Genomic DNA, 16,149 nt, shown 5'->3' on the forward strand with positions numbered 1-16,149 from the left:
AGCTAGCGTCATCAGCAAACAGAAATATTTTAGATTCACTTCTCCTGTTAGAAGTCATATCATTCATATACACTCCTGGAAATGGAAAAAAGAACACATTGACACCGGTGTGTCAGACCCACCATACTTGCTCCGGACACTGCGAGAGGGCTGTACAAGCAATGATCACACGCACGGCACAGCGGACACACCAGGAACCGCGGTGTTGGCCGTCGAATGGCGCTAGCTGCGCAGCATTTGTGCACCGCCGCCGTCAGTGTCAGCCAGTTTGCCGTGGCATACGGAGCTCCATCGCAGTCTTTAACACTGGTAGCATGCCGCGACAGCGTGGACGTGAACCGTATGTGTAGTTGACGGACTTTGAGCGAGGGCGTATAGTGGGCATGCGGGAGGCCGGGTGGACGTACCGCCGAATTGCTCAACACGTGGGGCGTGAGGTCTCCACAGTACATCGATGTTGTCGCCAGTGGTCGGCGGAAGGTGCACGTGCCCGTCGACCTGGGACCGGACCGCAGCGACGCACGGATGCACGCCAAGACCGTAGGATCCTACGAAGTGCCGTAGGGGACCGCATCGCCACTTCCCAGCAAATTAGGGACACTGTTGCTCCTGGGGTATCAGCGAGGACCATTCGCAACCGTCTCCATGAAGCTGGGCTACGGTCCCGCACACCGTTAGGCCGTCTTCCGCTCACGCCCCAACATCGTGCAGCCCACCTCCAGTGGTGTCGCGACAGGCGTGAATGGAGGGACGAATGGAGACGTGTCGTCTTCAGCGATGAGAGTCGCTTCTGCCTTGGTGCCAATGATGGTCGTATGCGTGTTTGGCGCCGTGCAGGTGAGCGCCACAATCAGGACTGCATACGACCGAGGCACCCAGGGCCAACACCCGGCATCATGGTGTGGGGAGCGATCTCCTACACTGGCCGTACACCACTGGTGATCGTCGAGGGGACACTGAATAGTGCACGGTACATCCAAACCGTCATCGAACCCATCGTTCTACCATTCCTAGACCGGCAAGGGAACTTGCTGTTCCAACAGGACAATGCACGTCCGCATGTATCCCGTGCCACCCAACGTGCTCTAGAAGGTGTAAGTCAACTACCCAGGCCAGCAAGATCTCCGGATCTGTCCCCCATTGAGCATGTTTGGGACTGGATGAAGTGTCGTCTCACGCGGTCTGCACGTCCAGCACGAACGCTGGTCCAACTGAGGCGCCAGGTGGAAATGGCATGGCAAGCCGTTCCACAGGACTACATCCAGCATCTCTACGATCGTCTCCATGGGAGAATAGCAGCCTGCATTGCTGCGAAAGGTGGATATACACTGTACTAGTGCCGACATTGTGCATGCTCTGTTGCCTGTGTCTATGTGCCTGTGGTTCTGTCAGTGTGATCATGTGATGTATCTGACCCCAGGAATGTGTCAATAAAGTTTCCCCTTCCTGGGACAATGAATTCACGGTGTTCTTATTTCAATTTGCAGGAGTGTATGTAAGAAATAATAGTGGTCCCAGCCTGGCCCCTGAGGCACCCCACTTCCACTTAACTGTACCCCAGTCAGTCGCCACCTCATAGCCGTTCTCTTTACTTTGGAGAATGACCTTTTATTGCATCTCTCTAAAGTATAATAAAAACCAGTTGTGAATTTCTCGCATTCTTCCATAATGGTCCTACTTACATAATACAGTTTTCTGATTAACACAGTCAGACGCCTTCGATAAATCAAGGAAGATGCCTCCTACTCGCAGTTTTGTATTATCCATCCATCGCTTCACATAGAAAAGATAGTGTAGCATTTTCGGTTGTTAAGCCACTTCGCAAAATCAAACTGTACATTTGAGAGCAAATTATCTGAACTAAAATGATCAGTTACCCTTATACTAGTATACAGCCTTTTCAATAACTTTCATTAAAACCAGTTTGATTTTTACTTTTTCATCCAACATCAACTTTCGCCACACAGTTCTTGAAGGAGTAAATTTAGTCCAACAATATTTAGAGTCTCCAAAAATGGATTTCGATAAATGGCTCACCAGATAAAAAACCGTGACTAAGTTTTTATTGACGGAACGAGCTACAGTTACGGTCAATGCTGTTACTTTTGGCACTAAACATTGCAGTGATATGACATTAAAATTGACCAACGGTGAAGAAGGAGGTTAATCGAAACAATGCAGGGTGAACTAGCTCATAACGATGCATTGTCGACTCAAGAAGCAGTTCTTCTATCAATGTTTGCATAAGTACAGTTATTTGTACAAAAACAGTCACAACGATACATGACGATGAAAGAAGTCACCACAGTGTCGAAACTAAGTTTATCATTGAAGCTTCCAATGATACTCTCTCTGTAGCAATAGACGTTCTGATAGAAATTCACAATGAGTTCGATAAGGAGCAGATGCTGCCAAAAATAAAAATGTGTCGTAGGCGCCTACGTGCAGCCATTACGATTGTGAACGTTGCTGTTAGATAGACAGCCCAGGAATCCTTCAACTTATAATGAAATGGGATTTCAGCGAATCATTTCCCTGTACATCACTTATAATCCCGTACTTGTTGACCATCTGTGCCACAGTTGCATCATGCAGGAGAAGTTCTTCTATAATGAAACCAATAAAAATTGTCCTCTCTCCACGATGAATCAAGAACCACAAGCCAATCTGTCCATTTTATAAACTGAAAGAAAAGTTCAATTGCAATAGAGTCCAACGACGCTATTGAAAATTTCAGTGAAATAAAAGCACTAGAACATGTACTACAATAATATCAATAATAATTACTGTCTTGCACTAAGATTACGAAACTTATATTATAATTATATAAACTTTGTTTCTAGACATATAAAATAAAAGATAAAACATAATTTTCTTATTTGATTCTTTGTCATTTCTTTGCACTCTACCTTACAGTTGCTGTGCTAAATGCTGGGTGGTATTCTAAGTCTCCCATAATATCTTTAGGTACGTATATTTCAATAATTAGAGCGTAGATCATGCACATAATAAATACTTGCTGCTTTTGTCAACCGTTACACTTAGATTATTCAATTTGTACAAAATGTACACTACGAATATATCAGTGCCTAAGCAGACCTAATTCTGTTTCGCTGCCCCGTGCCTCCGACAGGGTTAGTCCATAACTGTGGTTGGGCCAGGAATATTCACTTCGAAAGGCTTTATTTGTTTGAATAATGTGAAAAATTTTATCTCTCATTGTATTTAGTTTTCATTCTTGATTTTGTATCACCTTTGTCAAGCGTTAAGTAAAGTGACAGCTTTAGTTGGGTATATTTTAGAACTGGGTTCCGTGTTAACATCCTTTGTTGAATATTTTTGTATTCTCCTTTTATTGTATAGAGCAATTTGTGGTATGTCACCCCATTATGGTAATATTAGTTATTAAGGTTGTTATTTTTGGTATTTCAATCCACGTGCTCTTATTGTAAAGTCGGTTGAATCCAAAGACAAATTATTTGTGGGTGTATGACATTGTATTAGATATTAAGTGGCGTTTTGATGAACTGAGAAGTGATTCCTTCTATTGTTCCTTCTTGTGTATACGCTCTGAGTTGATAATACTGATTAAAAAATGGGTTTATGTTTTGTTAAGCGTTTACATCCTCACATCCTCCAGCCGTTTTCCACTGCCATCGTTTCTGCGTCACACAACAAAGCCAATGAAATTACGAATAATTCCTAATAGGCTGACATGGCATTTTTGCAATATATTGAACTGTTACTTGGCAGATAAACAAAATAACTGTAAGAAAATTGTATAAATAAGTTAATATTGGAGATCGAACAGAAATATGGAAACATAATAATCTGAAAAGTTTTCAACATAATAAAATCTATGAACGTAAAGAGGAAGATCGAAATAACAACAGAAATACGGAAAAAGTGCACAGCTGAGGAGGAGGAGGAGATTAGTGTTTAACGTCACGTCGACAACGAGGTCATTAGAGACGGAGCACAAGCTCGGGTTAGGGAAGGATGGGGAAGGAAATCGGCCGTGTCCTTTCAAAGGAACCATCCCGGCATTTGCCTGAAGCGATTTAGGGAAATCACGGAAAACCTAAATCAGGTTGGCCGGAGACGGGATTGAACCGTCGTCCTCCCGATTGCGAGTCCAGTGTGCTAACCACTGCATCACCTGGCTCGGTGCACAGCTGAGTGAAGTAGTAAGCAAAAGGTGTAGAAGACGACTTCAGCAACGTTCCACGCTGGAAAAGAAGCAGGAAACTGCATTTCGTAAATGGTCATCTTCCCATAACGATGGAAGTAAAAGGAAAAACAGGACTTCAAAAAAGATACAGACAGACTTTCTGTTTTAAAAAATATTATCAAATAAGTATCAATTGCAGTCCACTATGTTGTGTGAAGGAGCTGTAAGTGCTGAGCGTATTAATTTCATGAAGTACAAACAGTCGTACCATACCTGGAAACTACGCTACAACGAGCGTTTCCTCTCTGTCGTTTCTCATTAGACTTGAGTATAATGTAAAGCTGTCTGCACAAACGTGCCAAAACTGGCGAGCTACAGCTAACTGCAAGCTTCCTGTTTCCGTTCTTCGATTTCACAGGCGATTCGGTCGCTGTAAATGTTTGGAGCGGTGTCACGAACACTCTGCCAGCTAGTTTGCATCCCGCCAACGCTTCACAGCGAGGAAATAATTCATCAGCGCCACATTTCCGTCCGGGTGCGCTTTTCAGCTGGAAAAAGATGTACAAAGGGCTTACGTAATACCTCTAAATAAGTAATTGGCTGAAATTGGCAGACCAGCTTGCGAGCGAGCTCGCAGTGCCCCGGGCGACATACCTTTTTTTGTGGGTGGAACTCCACCTCCAGTGCCTGGCTTACAAGTCCATTAACCTAACGATTAGGAGTGGTGAGGTTACTGAAGCACTCTGCGACGATAAAAGCGTAGAGACGATTACTTACAACCAAAGTCAGCGTTATTCAGGGTTGTGTTTTTACGTGTTAAATATTAGGAGCAAATTTTCTGAACACTGCAGAACACTGATAATGGGCAGTATACTAATAAGAAAATGGAGAAAGTCTGCTATTACAGAGAAATTTTTTTCTACTTTTCGACTACTAGCAAGAAAGTATTTCACCTGGAAATGGTTGGTATAGGTGAAACAATTCGTTTTCAGTTACACCGGTTTTTTCATCTCCAGTTTTACCTGACTGTTAAAACCGCTCGAAATAACTGGTTTCTCAAATAACCGATTTTGGGTTTGTACATTTCTGTTATTCTCAGTAATAACCGTAGCCTACCGCCAAAGATTAAGAAATTCTAATGAATGTAAAGTAGTAATACATCTCGATCGATATGAAGTTGAAGGTATGACCCAAATAAATCTGTGTCGCCAGTAAAGGTGACGGAGGTGAGGGAGGAGGCCGGAGAGACGGCGAGAGCAAAGTGTCACAACTTATGACTTTCCTGCGTCGTCATTTTCGTATGATAGCAAGTTTTCACCATGAAGCAGCCACAAGATTTTGACTTCAGTTATGATTCCAATTTTATAGCATGGTACGTCAATCAAATTTAACTTCTATTGCAAGGGACATTGTGGAAGTTTTTTTCTAATATGATGTCACAAGCTTGCTGGGCCTCCTCCCGTTTTTATATTTTAGAGCAAATGGAGCATTGTATTCGACTGCTGTCACACTTCGTTATATACCGGATGATCAAAAAGTCAGTATAAATTTGAAAACTTAATAAACCACAGAATAATGTAGATAGAAAGGTAAAAATTGACACACATTCTTGGAATGACATGGGGTTTTATTAGAACAAAAAAAAAAAAATTCACAAAATGTCCGACAGATGGCGCTGGACAGCAAAATGTCGGTGACTGCGCATGACAATCGTGTATAAAAGGAGTTGTAATGAGAGAGAGAATCAGATGCGCCAGCAGTCGCAGCATGTTGACGTTACCTGAAAAGCCGCTTTTAGTGAAGCTGTACTATCAGAATGGGGAATGTGCTAGTTCACCGTTACGATCCTATCGCCATAGGTAGGGGATTCGAACGGGTAATGGTCCGTTGACAAATGCAGCTGTGGCTAGAATGATTTCGAAGTTCGAAGCCACGGGTTGTTCAGACGATAGACTCCGTAGTGGCCGACAGAGCACAAGGCGTAATGCTGCTGAGACAGTTCAGGAAGAAATGGAGACTGTAGCGGGTTCGTCTATGCAGGGGGAGGTCAGCGCTCGTGCAGTCGCACGTCGCACCGGCATTCCATACACTACTGGATGGTTGGCACTTAGGCGTACCCTCCGATGCTATCAGTACAAAATCCATCAGCATCATGAACTGTTACCTGGCGATTTAGCGAAGCGGAGGGCATTTGCGATGGGGCGTTTCAAAAAGATGGTGGAAGATGACGATCAGGTAAGTAACGTTTTGTGGACCGACGAAGCTATTTCACGCCCCGAGGGTCTGTCAACGTCCACAATTTTGGCTACCGAAAATCCTAGAACTGTTGTGGAAACTCCATTGCACGACGAGAAAGTCACGGTATGGGTTGGATTTACCACATCTACCGTTATCGGGCCTTTTTTCCTCGACGAAATGCGTGCTAATGGTTTTGTAAGTGCTACCGTGACGGCTGAGAGGTACGCCGATATGTTACAGAATCGCATCATCCCCAGCCTGGCTGGAACGTACGATGTTTATGCAGGATGGCGCTCCACCCCTTATTGCTAGACGCGTGAAAGATCTCCTGCGCGTCGTTTAGTGATGATCGTGTGCTCAGCCGCCACTTTCGTAATGCTTGGCCTCCCAGGTTCCCAGACATCAGTCCGTGCGATTATTGGCTTTGGGGTTAACTGAAGTCGCAAGTGTATCGTGATCGACCGACATCTCTAGGGATGCTGAAAGACAACATCTGACGCCAATGCCTCACCATAGCTCCGGACATGCTTTACAGTGCTGTTCACAGCATTATTCCTCGACTACAGCTATTTTTGAGGAATGATGGTGGACATACTGAGCATTTCCTCTAAAGAACATCATCTTTGCTGTGTCTTACTTTGTTATGCTAATTATTGCTATTCTGATCAGATGAAGCGCCATCTGTCGAACATTTTTTGAACTTTTGTATTTTTTTGGTGCTAATAAAACCCCATATCATTCCAAGCATGTGTGTCAATTAGTACCTCTCTATACATTATTCCGTGATTTATTCAGTTTTCATATTTATGCTGACTTTTTGATCACCCGGTACTTTAAGACTGCAGATTGGAACCATTTTGAACCACAGCTGACGTCTGAGGACGACAGCGAGAAACTATCGTATACATGACGTGGGGGAAGTCTTGCACACTACGTATCCACGCGTACTGTCTAATAGGCCACTTCCCATGGCAACAGATACGTTATTGTCCCAGTAATGTTGTACCGATTCTTATGTCATGTGCTTTTGCCAGTTTATAAATGTCGCTATTGTTATTGAAATAGCACTGATCGCTTTCCCCGTATTCTACAATAACCCAATAATTCAAAGCAATGGAAATTTTACAGATAGGTACTGTTACTCTTTGCAAAAAAAGTTTATTGAACTCTAACAATTTTAGCGCTCTTGCTACGGCAAATTTATATGCCAACTTTTCACTTTGCTGTTAGTAAAAAGCAAAAAAATACCTGTTATAAACGAGACCAAAAAAAAACCGAAAAAATGTCTGTTATTCGGAACTAAGATACCGGTATCGATTTTGAACGTCGGTTGTGCCGCATCCCTAGTTTTCAACGAGTTGTGTCGTCCTCGTTGAGTGTTGCACAATTTGATGCTTTATCGACGTGGACTCTCTAACGTGTCTACAAAAATATTGGGAACACAGTACAACTCGCAGCCATCTACTGAATAGTCTTCGATTAAATTTTACGTCGCCGTAATGCTGTCGCCGTTCATGAATCTCCCCAGAGGGGCAGAAGGAAATGAAACGGAACTTTAGGTGTTGAGAGTGTATGTGATATTATTTCAGTGATCACATTATAAACTCCAATCTACAACGACTTTGGTAGTACGATCCTGCCAATCAGTTTGACGTGGCAGCCCGTTTGCCTTATATATGCACTGATTCGATCGAGAAGGGTGTCATAAAGCCGTTTTATCCTCCCCTGAGACGAAATAGCTCACAATTACTGCGTTCGAACATTATGAATTACCCCAAAGAAAACGAATTACTAACAAACAGTCAACACAGATTCAGTAAATGTCGCGCTTGTGAATCAGAACTAGCTCTTTATTCTCACGAAGTAATAAGTGGTGTCGTCAGATGCCAAACTGATTTCGTGTTTTTAGACTTCCGGTAGATTTTTGAAATCTCACAAGCGACTTCTAATCAGTGGAGTATCGTCACAGTTCTGTGAATGAATTCGTGATTCCTTATCACAAAGGTCACAGTGCATAATAATTGACGGAAAGTTTTATCGAGCAAAAAGGTTCAAATGGTCCAAATGGCTCTGAGCCCTATGGGACTTAACATCTGAGGTTATCAGTCCCCTAGACTTATTTAACTACTTAAACCTAACTAACCTGAGGACATCACACACATCCATGCCCGAGGCAGGATTCGAACCTGTGACTGTAGCAGCATCGCTTTCCTGACTGAAGCGCCACATCGGCCGGCGAGCAAAGAGGAAATAATATCAAACTGTTATACGCCCTCTGCTGTTCTTGCTCTACATAAACGATTTAAGAGTCAATCGGAACACCCCTCTTAGATTGTTTGGAGATGATGCTGTCATTTGCCATCTTGTAAAGTCATCAGATGATCAATACCAATTGGAAAACCATTGAGACAAGGTATCCGTATAGTGCGAAAAGTGTCAAGTGACTAAATAATAAGTGTGCAGTCATCCACATCAGTACTAAAGGAAATTGGCTAAATTTGGGTTACACGATAAAATCTACGTAAAGGAAGTAAATTCAACTAAATACTTAAGAATTATAGTTACGAATAACTTAAATTGGGACGATGAAATAGATAATGTTGTGGGCAAAGCAAACCAAAGATTGTGATTCATTGGCAGAATAGTTAGAAAATGCGATAGGTATACTAAAAGAGGCTGTTTACACTCCGCTTATCCGTCCTCTGCTGGAGTAATTCTGTGATGGAATCTGCATCAGATAGAAGTGACGAAGGACATCGAAAAAGTTCAAATAAGAGGAGCTCGTGTCCTGTTATCACGTAATAGGAGAGAGATTGCTACGTATGTGATACGCGAATTCGGATGTCGATTATTAAAACGAAGGAATTTTTCGTTCCGTCAGAATTTTTTCATTAAATTTCAATCAACTTTTCTTTCCTCAGAGGGTGAATATATTTTATTGACGCTCGCCTACATACGGAGAAATCATCATATAGCAAATTAAGGCAAAGAGTTAAGTGTTCATTTTTCCCGTAAACTGTTCGCAAGTGGAGTGGTAGAGAAGTAGGTTAAAAGATGTGATCGGAGGCTTTCCTGCCGTACATGTTGTTTAAGGGCTCTCGGGTGTCCAGCCTGATGCGACCGTTGAAGTCCCACGATATTTCGGCGAATAACCTTTCCGCCATGAAGATGGCGAAAGGTTATTCGCCGAAATGTCGTGGGACTTTAACGATCGAATCCGGCAGGACACTGGAGAGCCCTGGAAACAAGGTTAAATATGATTCGATAAATCCTCTGCCAGACAATTGTGAATTGCAGAGTAATGTAGATCTAGAGCTCGTCCTATATAGCCTGGGTACTGAAATTGGCATGGAGATGACTTTCGAGATGGTTTTAGTGGTTTTAGACATGTTCCCCTGGGGACCTACCTGGCCACAGGACAATCTCAACATCATAAAGATAGTGCAGCGACACCTGCCACGGGGGTAAGAAAATTGTGCTGTTGAAAAATGACAGCATCATTCTGTCGCATGAGAGTTAACACGTGAAGACGCAGGATGGCCGTCACGTACTGTTGCATCGTCAGGATTCCCTCAGTCACCACCAACCGAGAACTCAAGTCATACCTGACGGTTCTCCAGACCATGACGCTAGTATCAATGCTGCTGGAGGAACATCCCCAACTAAACATTATGACAGAAGTGAAAATACTTTTTCAGTTGTGCGATTCTTTTTATGTTTCAATAGTTAAAACGCGACCGGTTCCGGGCTCTTAAATGCACGTCATCAGGTGTTAAACTGAAAGTAAACAAGAGACCGGATGTAATAATAGTTTTTACAGGCCGTAGTGCATATAGAAAAGCAAAACAGCGGTTTGGTTAGGTGCGGTAATACCTAAGTCAATGGCAAAGTCACACCAGACAATACTGCGCACAACTGCGTGGGTAAAGAAATATGCACTGAACACGAGGACACTTACGCTTTGTGCTACGACGTCGAGTGCCGCAGTGCGTAGTGTGTCACAGCGAGCGTAGAGCACGGAGTAGCCTACACGTAGGGGAAAGCAAACTGGTAAAGCAGAGTGGCGAAAGTGCTGCCGTCTGTAGACGGGAAGAGCAACGCGGGGCCAACTAGCCCGGCCGTTCACGGTTTGAACTTGTGATTTACATTCAAATGCAAAAAAATGAAAAAAATAAAAAAAATTAAAATAAAAAATAAAAGAACATTACATAGAAAGTTACACGAAAAGCGTTAAAAGTGGTAAAGAAACAGAACAATGTCCGTACAGAAATGTAATAAAACTGATGGTAAGCCGGCGACATAAAATTTATGTATAAACCGTAAAACAAAATGAAGATATTTTCCTTTCCACGAGTGGCAATCAAATTTTTAAAACAGTGGGGATACATATGGCGACGTGGAATTACGTGCCACGGTCACGCATTGAAAGAAGTGCACATATGGCACTCCTATTAAACAACGTCTCTTTACTGAACAAAACGGGAGGTAGCAAAACCTTCAAGTCCACACTGTCAGGAACTACCATACCAATTAACAGGTTGCAGGAGTAGCACTAAACGCACACATTAAAAGTAGGTGCAATTCAAAACCTGCTAACTAAAAGTCAAGAACTTAACATTGTTTACGTAAGATAAGAGCTGAGACAAATTTTACATCAAAGACGATAAACAAATTTTAATTTAGTGAGAAAACAAATAATGACGCACAATAGTGCACCATAGTCATATGATTAAAACATTAAAAATGTATGAACTTCTATTAAAAGAGGAGCTTCACCGCTATGTAGAATATACTGGATGGACCCTTCTGTCTTCACTATTGGATGATGACGATGATGTTCGGTTTGTGGGGCTCTCAACAGCGGGATTACCAGCGCCCGTACAAATTCCCAGCCTTTGCTCAGTCCAGATTCGTCACTTTCATGAATGATGATGAAACGATGAGGACAACACAAACACCCAGTCATTTCGAGGCAGGTGAAAATCCCTGACCCAGCCGGGAATCGAACCCGTGCTCGGGACGTGAGAACGCGATCACGAGACCACGAGCTGCGGACTACACTACATAGAAGATGGGTGTATGCCGTATAGTAGCTAATTAAGGGCCGCAAAAGCAACGGCAAAAAACCAGTTAAGAAGCATACATGTGTAACGTGCAATAATCAGGAACAGAAGGAGAAGGAAATGGCACTGGACGATGCTTCAAAAAAGAAACGTTATTCGGCAGGAATGCATGCTTAAGCAAAATTTGCTCATTCGACATGCCTGCCGGATCACAGTTAATACTACGGATAATTTCTGTCTCTTCTAAAATATTTAAAACAGTTCCCTTACGTTGAATGCTGCAATTCGTGTTTATATCTGAAATGGAATAATCATGGTCCTTGAGGTGGTTAGTGAGGGCGGATTTAGAATTGCTAACAAGGAAAACTCCCCATCGCACCCCCCATCCAGATTTAGTGGTAAAATGGCCCAGTGGATAGCCCGTCAAAAACTGGACACAGATCAAGCATGGAAACATGAAAAAGCTATAATGAACTGGGAAAAAAGATGGAAAAGAAAAACAATCAACGGCCCAAGTTTAACAAGTGCAACACCGAGTGAAATCGCAGAGTTACAGCGTCGTGGTGAAGTGGTCACTGTGTTAGAATGTAATACGCGCGAGTTGGGTTCAAAACTATCTTGTGTCATTACCTTTTATTTCCTAACATTATGAACGTCCGTCTGGTCACTGAAATGTTTGTTCTCTTTCTTTAATCATGTGGTAAGCATACATTACCGTCTCAAGTAATGCGATAAATAGTGAGAGCAGTCGAGATACCACACAGACGCCTCACAGAAATGGAGACAACAAATAAACGGTGTGAACTACATTACAACAAAAGAATTCAGGAGTCACAACTTCCAAAACCGAACGCAACTTCAAATATGTTAAAAATATAAGTTTTGACAGAGCACAGAGAAACTGTGTGATTGTGAAACTGTTGCGTTCATTTGTTGTATATGACAAACTATTGTGTTTTTCGTCATATTCTTGGGAGTGATCACATTCATACTAAATCGGGCAAGGAGGCATATCTCACTCACCCACCAGGCGGACAAATTAGGTGCGTCGATAAGAAATGGTTCAAATGGCTCTGAGCGCTATGGGAGTTAACATCTGAGGTCAACAGTCCCCTAGAACTCAGATCTACTTAAACCTAACTAACCTAAGGGCATCACACAAATCCATGCCCGACCGTAGCGGTCGGGCGGTTCCAGACTGAAGCGCCTTGATCTGCTCGGATCACTGCGGCCCGCGCGTCGATAAGAGATTCTTATCATATGACACACGTACTGTCACTAGTACCGTATATGAAACAGCAGACGTATTTTCTGGTGGAGGATTCAGTTGACTTTTCACCTTGTCATCAAAGGTTTGCGGTCCCCATTCGAAAATAGCTTGCTTTCGGTTGCTCATAGAGAAGTTGGCCGGAATCAACTTTTATTATACGTCCCTTCCTTACACCTCGCTGTAGCAAACGGATTTTACACCATGACACGAACAAATTTGAATTCAGCGAACACCGTTGTGACCACTCTGCCGCGACAACATTGCTGTTGCAAATTGCTCTATGTTCCTCTTCTTATGCTTGGACCGTTCGCTGTTTCAAATTTCCTTTTTTCCACAACTCAGTACGCCTTCTTCCTGCTTTCATGCTTGATCTGTGTCCAGTTTTTGACTGGCTGTCCATTCGGCCCTTTTACCATTGAGTGGGGTGCAATGGGGAGTTTCCCTCGTACCTTCCTGATGCTCTCTAAAGCGTATGTTAAAGGAGCAGCCAGTTTGGCTCATGTAGATGGAAGGACAGTCACTACACTGTGTGCGCTAGACACACGATTGTGCGTAGCGTTTGTCCTTCCTGGTTTCGTTGTGGTTTAATAGGTGCCCGACTTTATCTGGGGTATAGAAGGCGGGAATAGCCCCCTCTTTTCTAAGTTATTTCCTGATCCTATTGAACATAAAACCTACGCATGGGATCCTGCAAAAACATTTTTAGAGTTATCATTACTGGTAGATGATAGGGTAGTCTGGTACCGATTATCAGAAGCGGCTTTCGAGTACGCTGTGTTTTACAGTTTGTTGTACCCAAATTTTATGTGACCGACTTCCAGTTAGTTTTACCACAGGTTTGTACTTCCACTGTCCAGCATGTTCCTCTACCACTCATAATGCACTTTTAACGCTTTTCATGTAACTTTCTATGTAATGGTTTTTTCTATTTTGAATGTAAAGCGCTAATCAAATTGTGAACTTCCGGGCTAGTTGTCTACGCGTTGCTCTTCTCGTCAACAGATGGCAATACTTATGCCACTCTGGAAAAATTTGGAAATTTGTGGTAAGTTCCTGTGGGACCAAAGTGCTAAGGTTATCGGTCCCTAGGCTGAAACCTATGCCCCATGGAGGACTCGAACCTCGAACCTCCAACGTGGCGGGGGGGGGGGGGGGGGGGGAGAGGGGGGGGGCGTACGAACACGAACCGTGGCAAGGCGCCCAAGACCGTATGGCTACCCCGTTCGGCTGCCACTCTGGTTTACCAGTTTCCTTCCCCTTCGTGGTCGCTACCCCCCATCTTCTACGCTCAATGGTGGTACACCGCGTCTTTCGCCCACCGCCGAGCTCGGGGTCATAGCACGAAGTGGAAGTGTCCTGTTCGCTGCATATTCCTTTATTCAGGCAGTCGTGCGTAAAATTGTCCGGTGTCACTATGCCATTCATTGACTTAGGTTTTACGGCACCTAGCCCGACCGCTGTTTTCTGAAATGTTATATGGAAATTCATTTTTCTTTTTAATATTACTATTGCATATAAAAACTATTATTAACTCCGGTCTCTTGTTTATTTTCAGCGTGACACCGAATGAGGGCCGTGTAAGAGCGTGAAACCGGTCGCGCTTTAACTAGTGAAAAATAAAAAGATTGTCACAAGCTCTGCTATGATGCTAGAAGTAACACGGCTGTGCCTTTTCAAAACCTTGGAACAATGGAATCTCTTCAAAGGCCGGCGCCATACTCGCCGACGATTATGATCTCGAGCCGTACAGAGCCGCGAATAATCGCCGAACACAATGGGACGCTATTCATGAGCAGTAGATGCTTTCTGATCACGAGAACACCCCATATAGAACCGTTTGGGTCACCATATTAAAGGCATGAAACGGTAATGCCAAGTTCTGGCTGCTGTTAATCTTGGACTAAGAGTTCTGGATGTAACTGAATGTTGCATGGGACCCATTAATTGTTACTGGGGATGAAAGCGACGTGCTTGGTGCACAATATGGCGGTACCCCCTTGTGGTGGTCAGACGTTTTCGACTGTAACCTTCACAACGAATATGGCTGCCCTCACGTTCCCACGCAGGTCACTGTCACATCCGAATGTCTCAGAAATCTAGATATTGCACAGTTCGACAAGACGGCCACACGGAGTCCCACAGTGAGGCGAATTTCAAACCCACTTAGGTACTGTAAAGTTGTCTCACACGGGTACCTAGGATCTCCGTGTCCTTCACAGTAATCACTGTGACGGTGTGTTTTGTGTCGTCTCGTTGTCTCTGTAGGCCTGTACCATGAGAAGCAAGGAGAGGACGTTGTTTACTGGCCTCTTTCTACAACATAACTGCACGCTTATATTAACTGGGCTCTTTATTCATAAGAATAAGAAAGCTGCTTAACTTAAGACAGTCCAGGCGTTGTGGTACAAGCCCTCCGTAATAGTGCATGTTAGCCTCACGGCTGGTGAAGCATAAGTCCGCTATGTATACTACATTGGTCGCTACGTACTGACTGACTCTGAGCTAGCGGCTGAGCTATCTGCGACTGCGACTCCCACTGGGCTGCGACAGACGACTAGACTCTTTGACTCACTGGCAGTAACTGACTGATTCCCCAGCCCGCGGCGGCGATCTACACTCATTCTCATAAATTAAGGATAACTGCAGAATGTTGTGCCACACAACGTTGCACAACACAAAACTTGCGCGACAATAGCATAGGCACATAGGGAACACACACACGACACAGATCTGTAAGTCCATGGTATTGGTGATAAGTTGAGAAAACCGTCCCAAAAACACATGTGCTACAAAACGCCACTGTTTCCTGCGCATGTACCCCTACATCAACATGGGATATGATCACCATGCGCACGTACACAGGCCGCGCAACGGGTTGGCATATTCTGGATCAGGTGGTAGAGCAGCTGCTGGGGTATAGCCTCCCCTTCTTGCACCAGTGCCTGTCAGAGCTCCTCAAGTGTCCTAGGTGTTTGGAGACGTGCAGCGATACGTCGACCGAGAGCATCCCAGACGTGCTCGATGGGGTTTAGGTCTGGAGAAGCGGCAGGCCACTCCATTCGCCTGATATCTTCTGTTTCATTGCACTCCTCCACGATGACAGCTCGGTGGGGCCGTGCGTTATCATCCATCAGGAGGAAGGTTGGACCCACTGCACCCCTGAAAAGGCGGATATACTGGTGCAAAATGACGTCCCGATGCACCTGACCTGTTACAGTTCCTCTGTCAAAGACATGCAGAGGTGTACGTGCACCATTCATAATCCCACCCCACACCATCAAACTACGACCTCCATACAGGTCCCTTTCAAGGACATTAAGGGGTTGGTATCTGGTTCCTGGTTCACGCCCCATGAAAACCCGGCGAGAATCTCTGTTCGGACTATACCTGGACTCGTCCGTGAACAT

At 44.0% G+C, this 16,149-nt stretch overlaps 1 non-coding gene across 1 annotated transcript; it reads right to left on the reverse strand.

Moving 5' to 3' along the window:
• Positions 1–4,092: 4,092 nt before the first annotated feature.
• Trnaa-cgc lies at positions 4,093–4,165 on the reverse strand. The gene has a single exon. It is a non-coding gene; the product is annotated as a tRNA-Ala (tRNA).
• Positions 4,166–16,149: the final 11,984 nt, after the last annotated feature.

The sequence above is a fragment of the Schistocerca americana genome, chromosome 2, assembly GCF_021461395.2.
Source record: "Schistocerca americana isolate TAMUIC-IGC-003095 chromosome 2, iqSchAmer2.1, whole genome shotgun sequence".
Taxonomy (NCBI): domain Eukaryota; kingdom Metazoa; phylum Arthropoda; class Insecta; order Orthoptera; family Acrididae; genus Schistocerca; species Schistocerca americana.